The sequence below is a fragment of the Loxodonta africana genome, chromosome X (genome assembly GCF_030014295.1).
Source record: "Loxodonta africana isolate mLoxAfr1 chromosome X, mLoxAfr1.hap2, whole genome shotgun sequence".
In the NCBI taxonomy this organism is placed as follows: Eukaryota; Metazoa; Chordata; class Mammalia; order Proboscidea; family Elephantidae; genus Loxodonta; species Loxodonta africana.
The window spans coordinates 149,750,286-149,763,067 of record NC_087369.1 but is presented as its reverse complement, the minus strand read 5'-3'; positions in this window follow the sequence as shown (position 1 = coordinate 149,763,067).

Below are 12,782 nucleotides of genomic sequence, written 5' to 3'. Positions count from 1 at the left end.
CTTTATATAGTGTTTATATTTTAGACATATTACCTCCCTTAATCCTCATAGCAACTCTATGAGTTATGTACTATTACTGCACCCTTTTTATAGGCGTGAAACGAGAGGCATAAAAACATTATTTAAATAGAAGTATAGTTGAGCTTTGAATCCAAGAAATGTGCATCAAAGCCCTCCCTCTAACTATTACACTGAACGGCATTCCTAATAATGGAGTTCCCTATAAACCTCAGACAGTATTAACTGGAGATCATTGAGAATCAATGCAAGGAAACTTGAAAAGTGGTATCTCTAGGTAACTTAAATCTAGAGTTGATTTCAGAGAAGATTTAAACATTAAGCCCCACAACTTCTCAATTACATGATAAACGGGATTAAAAACTAGCATGGCATGAGAGGTAATACGGGTTGGTTAAAAACAAAACAAAATAAACAAACCAAGGCTTTGAATAACATAAATTTTATTCCTAGTTCTATCATTTATTAGGTCTGTGGTTTTACAAGCCACTCTACCTTTCCAAGCTTTAGTTTGCTCATTCTTAAAAGGATATATTCATCATAAAGGGTTAAGGATTAAATAATATATATTAAAGTAGCTTGCACCATGCCCAAAACATAGCAATTAATATCAACTTCTTGCATTACTTCTTTAAAAGATCTGTGTTCAATACTCATCTTTATAATGTCACCTTTGTCCTTTCCACACCAAGCTCTACACACTGTTTTTCATGGAATAATAAAATTGTGTTAGTGGCTTTACTCAGAACAGACTTTTAAGGAGCTATTCAATGTTGATTTTTAAAAAATAATGGCTACTGAAGAGTGTGGAGAAAAAGAAATGTGGAGTCTTAGGTCTCAGTGAACTGAATAACCTGTTCTGGTTTGCTTCTCCCTATATACTATTTAGAAAACTAAAGGCCATATCTTTTCATTGTTTTTTTCTCTTCTCCATTTGGTTAAAACATGTAACTTCTGACACAAGTTTCAGCTGATGACAGAACTTTTAGAAGATTGGAAGTCAGCACACCAAACCCATTGCCATCCAGTCAATTTCGACTCATAGCGACCCTATAGGACAGCGTAGAACTGCCCCATAGAGTTTCCAAGGAGCACCTGGCGGATTGGAACTGCCAACCCCTTGGTTAGCAGCCGTAACACTTAACCACTATGCCTCCAGGGATTCCTTGAAAGTCGGAGTTAGTTTAAATGCAAAAGTCATATTATCCATTGATATTACATTTTTATGTTGATTTTTTCTCCAAATAATTACATTAAACTGCATGATCAGTTTGAAAATTAGGATGACTCTCCAGTGGAACATTCCTTGGTGTTGTGTGATTTTGTCTAGCCAGGCCTTAGAGTTGGTTAATCTCCTAAAAAATATTTTGATATGCATTTAAAAGTATATATATATATAAACAGAATGAATGCATGTATTAATAATTTTTTTTTTTGCAGGCTGTTAGAGCATCTACATGCCCATCTGTATTTGCTTTGGGGAGTGTAGTACAAGCATCAACAGACCTGTGAAATATGCCTGTAATGACCTCCATTGTCATCTATGTTTAATTTACTCTAGTTGTTCACTTTTTTAATTAGAGGCTTTAAGAACATCAGCTTGGGTTATTTTTCTTTTTTTGTTTTTCTAATTCTGGAAAATTGATACATGGCTTTTGCTCTTTCTTCCTAAAAGCTAATTGATGTGTGTTTAATGCTGATCTGCGTATTGACAACTGTTCATGGGAATAGTAGTCATCAGTCAAAATAATAAACCAGTACACTGGGAAATAGAATGTCAATAAAAGCCCAACCTTGAACTTTGTGTATTTTTATTTGGGCCTTAGAATAAATTGAAATATAAACACATTAGTTCATTTAATTTTGAAAATCTATTTTTCTCCACAAAACATGTCATTTTTCTCTTGAATCTATTTTCAACATTTGAAAAATATTTTATATATAACATGCATACCTTTGGATTGCCCTGCATGGAAAATAGTTAATTGATACTTTTAAATAGATTGAATTGTTTATAGAAGATGACCTTCCTTCCTTTTTCATTGTCTTATGAAAGAAGTCAAAGTGCAGCAGAAAACTGTTCAAAGACCTTTCTATGGTAGAAGTCATCACGGGAGCAAAGCTGGGGGTAGTTGGCCTGCGGCCAGTGTCACAGCCAATTTTACTGCTGCTTTAGGAAATGTCTTTTGGAAGCCAGCGGTCATGGGTGCAGATGTGGTGGTTGGAAACGATCCATGGCACAATTTGATCAGTGAGTTAAAATGGTTGCCAATTTCAAAATGCCTCTTCTTTCAAAATGATGCTGGTTGGTATTAAAGAGCAAGGCTAGAGCTCATCCAAAGGAAGACCAAAGGGATCCACATAAAAAAGCTGCTGACAGAGGAAGGTTCCAAATGACCTTTAGAATAGCATAATTGTGCCAGAAGGCTGATTCATCTCATTTGATCTTTTACAGGCCTTAAAAAGTTCATTGAGGAAAATCAGATTCTCTGATTTCAACCGTAGTACTGTGATTGTAAGTGGAGGGAGATGGCCAAATTTTCTAGCCATATACCTAAAAATAAACGAATACGTAAAAGCGGAGCAGAGGAAAATTAAATCATTGCTGAGTAAGGGAGGTCAGTGTTTATTTGGATTCGGGACAGATTGTGTCCCTTATTATTAATGTATACTCTAGGATGAGGGAAGTGTCATTAACTGAAAGAATATCATATCTTTTTCATTTAAAAATTTGAAAAGAAACAAACAGTAAATACATTTATATATGTGAAATGGAGCCCTGGTGGTGCAATAGTTAACTGCTGTGGCTGCTAACCAAAAGGTCAGCGGTTCGAATCCACTAACCACTCCTTGGAAACCCTATGGGACTGTTCTACTGTGTCCTGTAAGGTCACTATGTGTCGGAATTGACTTGATGGCAACAGGTGTATGTGAGATAATGATGAAGACAAATAAAGCAGATAAAGGGAAACAGAATGCCTGTGGAAAGTAAGTAACTAAAACCAAAAAACCAAACCCAGTGCCATTGAGTCGATTACGACTCATACTGACCCTATAGGACAGAGTAGAACTGCCCCATAGGGTTTCCAAGGAGCACCTGGTGGATTCAAACTGCCAACCCTTTGGTTACCAGCCATAGCACTTAACCACTACGCCACCAGGGTTTCCAGTGAGTAACTGGGAGTGCTATTTTAGAAATGTAGACAAGAAAATGTTTTCTGAGGAGGTGAAATTTGAGACAAGACTTGAATGATGTGAGAAAGCAAGTCTGCAGATACTTGGAGGAAAGAATTCCAGGCAGAGGGTGCAGAATGTGCAGAGGCCCTGGAAAGCTTTATTGGTGTATTAAAGGGAATTCAAGGAGGCCAGTGGCCGGAGTAAAGTAAATAGTGGGGAGAGTGCTAAGAGATCAGATCATCAAGGTAATTGGGGGCCAGAATATATAGGGCATTACAGGCTAAGATATAAAATTTATATCTTGTTGTGAGTCAAATTGGAATTCATTAAGGTGTTCTGTGTAGTATGATGTTATTGCTGTCAATTCGATTCTGCTTTGACTTATGTTTCATAGAAATCACGTTGGTGGCTGTGAGGAGAATGAAATGTAGAGGGGGTAGGTATGTGGCAAGAAGCGAGGCAGTTGAGAAGCTATTGCAAGATCCAAACAAAACAGTCTAGCATGAATTACAGGTAGCAATGAAAGCAGTGATACTGGTTAGATCTAGGATAATTATTTGAATCTAGGACCTAGGATAATCGGTTAGATCAATACAGATATCCTTTAATAGGTTAATATTTTAAAAAAAAAGGTTGTGGTACATCTATGCCATGCAATGCTACTCAGCTGTAAAAAGGAATATTGAACATACCATGGACTGCCAGAAGAATGAACAAATCTGTCTCGGATGAAGAGTACAGTCAGAATGCTCATTTTCAGAAGTGTGGATGGTGAGACTTCGTCTCATGGACTTTGGACATGTTATCAGCAGGGACCAGTCCCTGGAGAAGTACATCGTGCTTGGTAAAGTAGAGGGTCAGCAAAAAAGAGGAAGACACTCAACAAGATGGATTGACACAGTGGCTGCAACGATAAGCTCAAGCAGGACTGGGAAGTGCTTCATTCTGTTGCACCCAACAACAACAGCATAAAAAGAAATGAATTATTGATACCTACAACAGCCTGGATGGATCTCCATAGAATTATGCTGTGTGAAAAAAGTCAATCTCCGAATGTTACATACTGCATGATTCCATTCATATGCCATTATTGAAATGATAAAATTATAGAAATGGAAAATGTATTAGTGGTTGCCAGGGGTTAAGGAGCACTGAAGTGGGAAGTAAGTGAGTATGGATATAAAAGGGCAACACGTTCTGTATCTTGATTGTATAATGGCAGAATTTTGGTTGTGGTATTGCATTATAGTTTTGCAAGATGTTACCATTGGAGGAATCTTGGTAAAGGACACATGGTAATGCTGTATTATTTTTTTTACCATTGCACATGGATCTACAATTATCTCAAAAAAAAACTGTTGTCAAGAAGAGCAGAAACTCATGGTTGATATTGGATGTAAAATCTATCCCAGCTTATGTAGATTGCTGCAGCCTAACTTTGAGAAGACATCTTTCTCTTTCTTTCCTGTCAGTTTTTTTATCAAGTCTCTTGTGCAGGAAATAGCTTATAAATGCACAAAAATATTACCTAAGAAGGAAGAGGAAAGGCAAAATGTAAAGTGAGGAAAGGATAAAAGTTCACTGTGACTTGAAGAATGATATCCAACGGAGTCAGTATAAAACCAACAGAATAAAAAAAAATAGGGATGTTGAATTCATGGTGTGAAAGAGTAGGAGACATGAAAAAAGGAAACGAGGAAACTTTGGTGGTTTGGGGGAAAAAAGGACATAGGTGCCAGCCTGAAATAGTTCCCAATGATCAAATCTGTAACAATTTAAGCCACAAAATGAATAATTATAGTATTGGGTTATAACCCAAATAATGAAATAATTATCCATGAACCCGTACAGATATAAATAAATTGAATCAATAAATAAATGGGGCAGAAGGGACAGTTCTTCCTTACAGAAGAATTCCAGTTCATAAGTTTAGAAGAAATGAAAGCAATAGAAAAGCACCACTGCAACACTCTTGTACTGATTGCTGCAGACCACATCCACTGATGAATGCTGAAATTAGTGGGTAGTACTTGAAGAAGGAATAGGATATTTATATAGACTCAACTGACTCCCCAAAATATTTTTAACATTCTGTGGTGGTTTCAACACATGTCCACAAATACTTTGATACTCCAGGAGGTGGTGTTTAATCTCCTCTTGAATATAGGTTAGATTTAGTGACTTGATTCTAAAAAAATAATAAAAAAAAAAGAGTACAGAGATAGAAAAAATGGTAACTTTATAGAGGAGAAATCTGATAGTTACTATTGTAGTCAAGTGTTCAAGGTTAACAGTAGTCAGGTGTTCAAGGCTAATATTACCAGTAATAAGACATTGATATCATATACTCCCTGACAGAATGCGCTGTGAGAGGCCCTTTACCTCTGTGCAGAAATGCTGATAAAATCAAATAAAGTCTTTAGTTAATAGTGTTGTACAAGTGTTAATTTCCTAGTTGTAATAATTGTCCTGTGGTTATGTATGTTGATAACATTGAGTGGTGCTAGATTAAGGGTATACAGAATCTGTCTGCATGATCTTTGTGACTCTTCTTTATTTCATTAAAAAAAATAAGTCTGATTCTGGTAGTGAAAGTCAGGGTTAGTTAGCCAAACTTTGCCACTGGAGGACGTCTATAAACGGTGAATGAAATATTTAACAACCTTCCTTAAAGCATTACGATCTAACAACATAGTAAAGCATTATGGCATGAAAATCTAGCAGAAGGCAAGAGGCCACAGAATTAAGTCATGCACTTGACAGTGCTTTTTTACCAAGGGTATTAGCTAGTTCTGAGGAAACAGAGTTGGGAAACACAGCAGATATTTTATTAATCTCACATGACAAAGGAGGAAGTTAAAGCCTAGAAACCACACAAAAGACGAATCTAATCTAGTCTTTTCCCATATTAAATGGAGATACTAAGTGGCAATACATTCAGAAGAGACCCAAGCACTTGGCAGAAGCAAGAGTAACTCTTTTCAGCAGAAGGGAACTGTCAGGCTAGGACTTAGGGAACTGCCACCAATAATTACTCACGGCAACAAGTAGGACACAAGAACAAAAGAAAACAAGGCACCATGAAATAAATCCAACAACAACAACAACAAATCCTGTATATAGGACAGTGTAGAGCTGACCCATCGGTTTCCCAAGGGGCAGTTGGTAGATTCAAACTGCTGACCTTTTGTTTAGCAGCCAAGTTCTCAACCATTGCTCCAACAGAGCACCAAAGTGTGTGTAACCCCCCCCCAAAAAAAACCCCAACCCATTGCCATCATGTAGATTCCGAATCACAGTGACCCTATCGGACAGAGCAGAGCTGCCCCATAGGGTTTCCTAGGAGTGGCTGGTGGATTTGAACTGCCAACTTTTTGGTTAGTAGCGTAGCTCTTAGCCACTGCACCACCAGGGCTCCAAAGTATGTGTCATGGATTTAATTATGTCCCCCCAAAAATGTGTGTATCAATTTGCTGGGCCATGATTCCTGATATTATGTGATTTTCCTGTATGTTGTAAATCCTGCCTCTATGATGTTAATAAGGGAGGATGGATGACATTTGTGTTAGTGAGGCAGGACTCAATCTACAAGGTTGGATTGTGTCTTGAGGCAATCTCTTGAGATATAAAAAGGAGAGGCAATCTCTTGAGATATAAAAAGGAGAAGCAAGCAGAGAGACAGAGGGACCTCATACCACCAAGAAAGCAGCACTAGGAGCAGAGCACATCCTTTCGACACAGGGTCTCTACACTGTGAAGTTCCTGAAGCTCCTAGTTGGTGCGTGGAGGGGTGGAGGGGTTGATGAGAAGACTGACAGAGAGAGAGAGAGAGAGAGAGAGAGAGAGAGAGAGAGAGAGAGAGAGAGAGAGAAAGCCTTTCCCTGGAGCTGACGCTCTGAATTTGGACTTAAACCTACTTCACTGTGAGGAAATAAACTTTGCTTTGTTAAAGCCATCCACTTGTGGTATTTCTGTTACAGCAGCACTAGATAACTAAGACAGTATGTATAGTGACTATTAATAGAAAATGTCTGCATTCTTAAGTCACAGTTGATGGATGAAGATTCTATCCATGTTCATAAACTTTACAAATGTTTATTTACTGTGGCCACATGTTATATAATGAACAAGTTTTACTGAGCTAAGTTAGAGAAGAAGCACACTAAGAGGAAGAAAAGAGATTGAGTATTTATTTTAATTAAAACCACATAAATAACTACTTGCAGCATGTACAGTATTGCAAACATGAAAAAGCAAAGATTGTTAAAAATGAATAAATGAGATTTGAAGATATACTGTATGAGTTCTGTCTACAACTTATTTTAGTTAATTAAAGTCAAAATGATACATTTGGCTTACTACTCATTCAATATTACTTAAGGTTATTAGAAATTTTCAAAAAGAATTGCTTTAGTTTTTTTATAACTTCAATATAGAATCTCTATTATTTTGATATGTCTTGGTTTATTTGAAGGATATAGAATTAGTATTTATATATAAAAATAGTACATCCTGAAATATTTTGAATTTTTATACATAGATATTAAGACGGCTATCTTTATTACAAGGAGCTCTGGTGGTGCAGTGGTTAAGCACTGGGCTGCTAACTGAAAGGTCAGCAGTTCAAACCCACTAGCTGCTTTGCAGGAGAAAGATGTGGCAGTCTGCTTCTGTAAAGATTTATACCCTTGGAAACCCTGTGGGACAGGTCTACTCTGTCCTATAGGGTCACTATGAGTCACAATCCATTCAACTGCAATGTTTTTTTTTTTTGAATGTGTACATATTGTGGTTCACTTAGAAAAGCATGGGAAAATATAAAGAAAATTAAAATTGTCCATATTCCTCCTACATAAACATGAAAGCTGTTAACATTTTAGGATAAATCCTTACATTCTTATTGTATTTTCGAAATTATATTTATATACAGTTTATACTCTGCTTCGAACACTTACCATACTATAAACATTGCTCCGGGAAATCATGGGAGTTTTAAAGGCTGCATGATAAAATATTGCATAAATACCTCATAATTTATTTAATTGACCGTCATGTATCTGCCAGTTTGTCATACTGTGGTGGCTTGTGTGTTGCTGTGATGCTGGAAGCTATGCCACCAGTATTTCAAATACCAGCAGGGTCACCCATGGTGGACAAGTTTCAGTGGAGCTTCCAGACTGAGGCAGACTAGGAAGAAGGACATGGCAACCTACTTATGAAAAAATTGGCCAATAAAAACCTTATAGCAGCAGAACATTGTCTGATATAGTGCTGGAATACGAGCCCATCAGGTTGGAAGGCACTCAAAATACGTTTGGGGAAGAGTTGCCTCTTCAAAGTGGAGTCAACTTTAATGACGTGGGTGGAGTAAAGCTTTCAGGACCTTCATTTACTGATGTGGCATGAATCAAAATGAGAAGAAACAACTGAAAACATCCGTTAATAGTTGGAACATGGAATGTACTAAGTATGAATCTAGGAAAATTGGAAGTCATTAAAAAGGAAATGGAAAGCATAAAGATCGATATCCTAAGCATTAGTGAGCTGAAATGGACTGGTATTGGCCATTTTGATTCAGGCAATCATATGGTCTACTATGCCAGTAATGGCAAATTGAAGATGAATGGTGTCACATTCCTGTCAAAAAGAACACTTCAAGATCTATCCTGAAGTACAATGCTATCAGTGATAGGATAATATCCATATGCCTACAGGGAAGACCAGTTCATAAGATTATGATTCAAATTTATGCACCAACCACTGATGCCAAAGATGAGGAAACTGAAGATTTTTACATATTTCTGCAGCCTGAAATTGACCAAACATACAATCAAAATTCACTGATAACTACTGGTGATTGGAATGAGAACATTGGAAACCAAGAAGAATCAGTAGTTGGAAAATATAGCCTTGGTGACAGAAATGACTCCGGAGATCGCATGATAGAATTTTGCCGAGAACAATAACTTATTCATTGCAAATACCTTTTTTCAACAACATAAATGGTGATTGTACATGTCTACCCTACAGGATGGAATACACAGGAATCAAATCTGTTGCATCTGTGGAAAGAGGCAATGGAGAAGCTCAATATCAGCAGTCAGAATAAGGTCAGGTGTCAACAGTAGAAAAAACCATCAATTGCTCATATACAAGTTCAAGTTGAAGCTGAAGTTAATCAAAACAAGTCCAAGAGAGCCAAAGTACGACCTTGAGTGTATTCCACCTGAATTTAGAGACCTTCTCAAGAATATATTTGACACATTGAACACTAACAACCAAAAGCATGGTGAGTTGTGGGATGACATTAAGGACGTCATACATGAAGAAAACAAAAGGTCATTAAAAAGAACAGAAAAGAAAGAAAACACCAAAACAGATGTCAGTAGAGACTCTGAAACTTGCTCTTGAATGTAGAGCAGCTAAAAGGAATGGAAGGAATGATGAAGTCAAAAAACTCAATAGAATATCTCAAAGGGCAGCTCAAGAAGACAAAGTAAAGTATTATAATGACATGTGCAGAGACCTGGTGTTAGAAAACCAAAAGGGAAGAACATGGTTTACATATCTCAAGCTGAAAGAACTGAAGAGAAAATTCAAGCCTCGAGTTAAAATATTGAAGGTTTCTATGGGCAAAATATTGAACAACACAAGAAGCATCAAAAGAAGTTGGGAGGAATACACAGGGTCACTGTACCAAAAAGAATTGGTCAATATCCAACCATTTCAGGAGGTAACGTATGATCAAGAACTCATGGTATTGAAGAAAGAAGTCCAAGCTGCACTGAAGGTGTTGGTGAAAAACAAGGCCCCAGGAATTGAGAGAATACGAACTGAGAGGTTTCAACAAACAGATGCAGTGATGGGAGTGCTTACCCGTCTATGCCAAGAAATTTGGAAGACAGCTACTGGAACTGAATGGAAGAGATCCAAAATTGGTGCATATTCCAAAGAAAAGTGATCCAAGAAATGTGGGAATTAGTATCACATGCAAGTAATATTTTGCTGAAGATAATTCAAAAATGGTTGCAGCAACACATTGACAGGGAACTGCCAGAAATTCAAGCTAGATTCAGAAGAGGATGTGAAACAAGGGATATCATTGCTGATGTCGGATGGATCTTAGCTGAAAGCACAGAATACCCGAAAGATGTTTACCTGTTTTTTGCTGACTATACAAAACCCTGGTGGCGTAGTAGTTAAGTGCTACAGCTGTTAACCAAAAGATTGGCAGTTCAAATCTACCAGGCGCTCCTTGGAAACTCTATGGGGCAGTTCTACTCTGACCTATAGGGTCACTATGAGTCGGAATCGACTCGACGGCAACGGGTTTGGTTTGGTTTGGGTTATACAAAGGCATTCGACTGTGTGGGTCATAACAAGTTATGGATAAAACTGCGAAGAATGGGAATTCCAGAACGTGTAATTTTGCTCCTGAGGAACATGTACATAGGCCAAGAGGCAGTCTTTCAAACAGAACAAGGGATACAACGTGATATAAAATCAGGAAAGGTGTGTGACAGAGTTGTATCCTTTCACCATACTTATTCAATCTGTATGCTGAGCAAAGAACCCGAGAAGCTGGACTATATGAAAAGAACAAGGAATCAGGATTGGAGGAAGACTCCTTAACAGCCTGCGATATGTTGATGATACAACATTCCTTCCTGAAAGCGAAGAGGACTTGAAGCACTTACTGATGAAGGTCAAAGACCACAGCCTTCAGTATGGATTATACCTCAATATAAAGAAAACATAAATTCTTATAACTGTACCAATATGCAAAATCTTGATAAACGGAGAAAAGATTGAAGTTGTCAAGGATTTTATTTTACTTGAATCTATAATCAATGCCCATGGAAGCGGCAGTCAAGAAATCAAATCACATATTTCATTGTACAAATCTGATGCAAAAGACCTCTTTAAAGTGTTAAAAAGCAAAGATGTCACTTTGAGGACTAAGGTGGCCTGACCCAAGTCATGGTATTTTCAGTTGCATCATATGCATGTGAAAACTGGATAAGGAATAGGAAGACTGAAGAAGAACTGATGCCTTTGAATTGTGCTGTTGGCAAAGAATAGTGAATATACCATGGACTGCCAGAAGACGGAACAAATCTGTCTTGGAAGAAGTACAGCTAAAATTCTCCTTAGAGGCAAAGATGGCAAGACTTTCTGTCATGTACTTTGGACATGTAGGAGGAACGAGTCCCTGGAAAAGCATATCATTCTTGGTAGAGGGTCAGACAGAAAGAAGACCCTCGAATTGGACTGACAGTGGCTGCAACAATGGGCTCAAACAGCAATGATTATAAGGATGGCGCAGGACTAGCCAGTGTTTCGTTCTGTTGTACATAGGGTTGTTATGAGTCAGAACTGATTCAATAGCACCTATCTACATCAATCCACTGTTTGTCATTTAGTTTGGCTCCAGTTCACCATGCTCATAAACAACTCTGTGATGAACATCTTGGAGGGAAATCTTTATATCTTTACACATCTTTGAGATTTTTAGCATACATTCCTGGAAGGAGAATTGCTCTGTCAAATTTTTGCAGATATTAAGCTTTTAAAGATTACATGCATTGATAAAATACTCTTATGTCAATTTGTAGGCCTCCAAGTAGTGTAAGAAAGTGTTACTAATATTTCACCAACATGATGTTATCATTATTAAAATTTTGTCAATTTGAAAAGTGAAAATGGTAATCTGCTGTTTTAATTTGCATATCTTTATTATTGTGCTGCAATTTTTTTCAAATGTTGATTACCCATCTGTATTTGTAATTGCCTTACCATATATTCTTTTCATATTTAGTAATGTGCCCATGTATTTTTTTTATCTTTATCTAAAAGAATTTTAACCTTTGTGTTCTTTCTCCTCCTTATGCTTTGTTAACTGAATCATTGTTCCAGTGTGCTTTTCAAACTGCATTTATTTTTTTATGCAGAAATAAATACAATGACGCTCCGTACATGTCAGTTCTGGCAACATCCAAATGCGTAGACTTCATATGCTTCTGTAAGGTTATAATAGAGTGCCGAAATCCCGATTGGAAAACAGGATATAGTGAATTTAGGCATGTCACACTCGACAATCATGACAACCCTCAAAAAGAAAGAAAAAACTTTCCACCTGTTAAAGTGTCAGCTCCATTGAAAGCTATAAGGCTAGCGATTCCCTCTCAGCATGTGGATGATCACTGCCAAGGCACGAAACTATTTTTGAGATGTTTCAAGAAAAAGCAGGACCAGACTATATGGAGTTTAATGCTAGCTTTTGGTGGTTCAAGAGCTTCAAACAACATTTTTCGCTGCATAATATGAAAGTGAGTGGTGAGTCTGTGAGTGTTTATGTGAATGCAATAGAAGAATTTGTTAAAACCTTAGATAAACTAATTGTAGCAAATTTTTAATATGGACGAAATCTCCTTATTCTGGAAGTGAATGCCTGAAAGGACCTTTAACCATAATATGGTGTTCGCACAATGTCCAAATCATGTACCATCCTATTTCGCAGAAAGTATCATAGACATTAAGTGAGTCATTACTGTATATCCATTATGATATCTCCCAACTCCTTTCTG